Below are 3,659 nucleotides of genomic sequence, written 5' to 3' on the forward strand. Positions count from 1 at the left end.
TTGTGCCTGCATTGCTTAGCAAAGGGGAAGCAGGCAAGCAGGTGGGAACATGAGGGAATCTTGGAGAGCTGAGTCAGCTGCAGGGTAAACTATACAGGGAAACAGATGGACCAAAGATCCAGCTCTGTGTAGAGCAGCTGGTCATGCTGGTGAATGAAGAAGAGGAGGGATTTAGGCAAGTAAGGGCTACTTTGAATGTTTGCTGCAGATGCAAACAAAAAACAGCGTCCCTGTCATTGTACTGACTGCACTGTGCTTACCACCAAGCAGCACAAAAGAAATGTATTTTCATCATGGAAAGAGCAAGCTTATGTTGGAGGGGGGTCCCCAGGGGTATCACAGGATCCCCAGTTGCTGCCTCTCCCCCACCATCTCTTGAGGGACTTAATTTTGCAGGGTCGAGGCTGGCAGGTGCCACTGTGCCAGAGTCTCGAATTTGCCAGGTTAAGAACAGGGGCGTTTTCTGAACAGCTCCCAACCATTCTGGGGAGCTCCCTCTCCAGAGAGGCCTTCCAGGCAGGAGCTTTCACAGAATCTGCTCCTGAGCCCTCAGGTCTCCTTGGAGGGCCTTCTTAAGGAGTCCCCTCTAAAGGAAATGAGCAAACACGGGGCTACAAGAAAAAGGGGCTTCTCAGCAGTGGCACCCTGACTTTGGAATCAGCTCTCCAAAGAGGTTTGCCTGGTGTCTTCTCTTTCTTCTGGTGCCAGGTGAGGACCTTTTTATTTACCCAATATTTTAACTGTTAAGGTAATTTTAAAGATTTTATATTTTAAGCTATTTCTTTATATTTTAATACTATAGTATCTTTTAGTGTACTTTTATTGGTTGAGAACTAAGGTTTTAGGGAAGGTATTGTGATGTCTTATTGCAGGCGCTTTTGCATTAATTGCTGTGATTTTATATTGTAAAATTAGTATTTATTTTATTATGCACATGGTGTTTTATAGTACCTCTTGCAACCTGCCCTGAGAGCCATTTGGGCTAAAGGGACAGGACAGAACTCAAATATATAACTAAATAACAAATAAACATGTGGTCAGCTTGTCATTGCTGCTCCAAACCCACCTCCCGTCCCACAGGTTGCCCTCAACCCCTGACATCAGCAGCAAGTAATTTCAGTTATTGCAAGTACCACTTTTCTGTAATGTACTTGCCCCAAGCTCAGCAACCGTGATGGCAAGTCACACTACTTAAGAATCCAACTTTGGTCCAAGGGCTTCCAATGGCTGCCAAATCTTGGCTTAAGATTAAAAAAAATAAACTTTTCAGAGTTATGTCAGAATGAAGGACAGGGGGGGAAAAAGGCTTGGAAAACACTGATTCCATAATCCTCTTTACAGACAAACTTGAGACCCATTCATTTCAGTGGGTCTACTCTAAGCAGGATTAATATTGCAATGGGTCCACTAAGTAGGGCTAAGTTTGGAGTCACTCAAAGGATGTAAACTTAAGTACACTTACAAGGAAGTGGCTTTGACTCATTTCAGTGGGGTTTACTTCTGAGTAAATATGGTCATACTGAAAGGTTCTACAGCAGTCCCTGAGATTTTAGAGGGTGGCTCAGCAAAATTTCCACCTGGGATTTATAACGGAGCAGGCAATGCCAGAGTTGAAGCAGCAATGAGAATAAGAGCCCTTTTTGTGCTTACTCCTGAAGCAGAATGAAAATTCTCTTTCTGGCTGAACTCCTGGAGCTGTGAGCCATCCAGGAATTCCCTCACAGGGGGAACAATACCCCCACACCTACAAACTCTAGATCCTTTGGAGTATCAGGTCTGTTCTAACCTTAACCAGGTCTGAAACAGGTGAGCTCATTCCTTCCTCCTTTTCTCCTTGCTTTTATGTCAGTGAATGGAGCCACCTCTCCATTCAACTGTAGGAAAAGCGGGAAAGGAGGTGGAATTGGACTCTGAGGACAGCACAACGTTCCCTGGAGAAAACAACATGCAATGCCCCGAGAAGGCTGAAGTGGAGAAATTGCAACTCCAAAAAAACAGTGGCAGCAAAATGAAGGGGCTTGACCCAGATTGCGCCTTCCACAAGAAGAGGGGTTGCACCACCTGGCTTGGCCTCTGGCCGCAGAATTGCTCACCCCGTTCAGCAGCAACTCCTGGATCCCAGGAGCATTTCCTGGGGGCTGGGAAGCTGCCGAGGGAAGCAGAGCACAGGCAAGGCCAGCTGTGTGCGCACGGCCGGCCGGCAGAGCACAAACCCGGCCACCGTCCTCGGTTTTCACTTGAGATGAGCTGAGCCTTCCCTGGGAGAATTTCCCCGGGGGAATTACTTCTCTGCGCATCTTCATGCATTTGTGGGTTTTACTTTTCACAAACTGCACAGTGAGCTTTGGCTACGGGATAGGATAGATGAATGCAGGAGAGCGGTCTTGTTCCAGGACAAATGCAAAAGAGAGCAATGTCCAGCCCAAACATACCGCTGCCCAAGGCAGGGAAGCAAGCGAGCGCTCGTTCCCCTCCCCGAGTTATCAAGATGCAGATTAGTCTTCCGAAGCCATTTAGCACCAAAGCAGCAAATTTCAAAAGCGCCACCCCCTCACCTTCTCAGCAAATAAAACAGAACAATCACTTATTGAGCACTGACAAAGAGGGATCTGGGGGCATCCTAAGGACAAGGGGCCCGATCCTATCCGCGTTTGCACAGAAGAGAGTCCTCCAACTCCCAGCTTTCCCCAGACAGCCACGGGGAACTTTGGGAGCTGCAGGCCTGCCTTCGTGTAAACCTGCAGAGCATCGCACCTCCACGGACCAAACAGCTTTTACGTTGAGACCTCAGCATAAAGGAGCTTCTGGGGGCTCTCACCCCCGCAGCTGCTCGTGCCAAGGGACATTTAAAAAGCCAAGTCAGCAAAAGCCCTTTCCTTTCCACAACCCAGTTCAACGACCTGGAGCAACCAGCCTCAGCCGCCCGCAGGTGTCCTCCCAGCAGCGCCTTTCCTCCAGCTGTGTTGGACTTCAAGTCCCAGCATCCCCATTCAGCCTGGCTGGAGGGAGGGCCACGTTCTGCAGAAAGGGCAGGGGCCGGGCCGGGCCGGGCCGGGCCGGGCCGGGCCGGCACGAGACGGGGCGAGCCAGGTGGCTTCAGGTGGCTGGGCTCGAGTTGCGGGTGGGGATGATGGGAGGCCGGTTCGCGGGGAAGGGCACGGGCCGGCGCCGCCATGAGGCAGAGCAAGGCGGGTCACCTCAAGGAGCCGGTTGCGGGACGTTAAAGGGCGGGCGGGCTGAGGATGGTTGGCCTTGTAGTGCAGCGCACCTGGAGGGCACCGCGCCGCAGGCGGGAGGCGCTCAGCGTCCCCGTCGGCCCAGTCGCCTCTGCCGGAGAGACCCCCGCCAGGGGCGCAGCGGCCGGAGAACGCGGTGCTCCCCTCCCCGCCGCCGCCGCCGCCCGAGCTAGGGAACCCCCCGCCACGGCCGCCCGCCGCCCGCCGCCCACCTCGCCTCCGCCGGGCGCCTCTCCTCCTGCCGTGCGGCGACGCGCCGCCGCCCGCGCTGCTGCTCCCCCCGCGCGCCCGGCCGACCTCTCGCCGAGCGGCGGCTGCTCCGCCGGCGGCGCTGCCTGGTTTTCCCCTGCGAGGGCGGCGGGGCGTAGACGCGCCATAAATGGAGAGGCGCCCGGCGGAGGCGAGGTGGGCGGCGGGCGGCGG

Source organism: Varanus komodoensis, unplaced genomic scaffold, assembly GCF_004798865.1.
Source record: "Varanus komodoensis strain SLA01 unplaced genomic scaffold, ASM479886v1 scaffold27, whole genome shotgun sequence".
Taxonomy (NCBI): domain Eukaryota; kingdom Metazoa; phylum Chordata; class Lepidosauria; order Squamata; family Varanidae; genus Varanus; species Varanus komodoensis.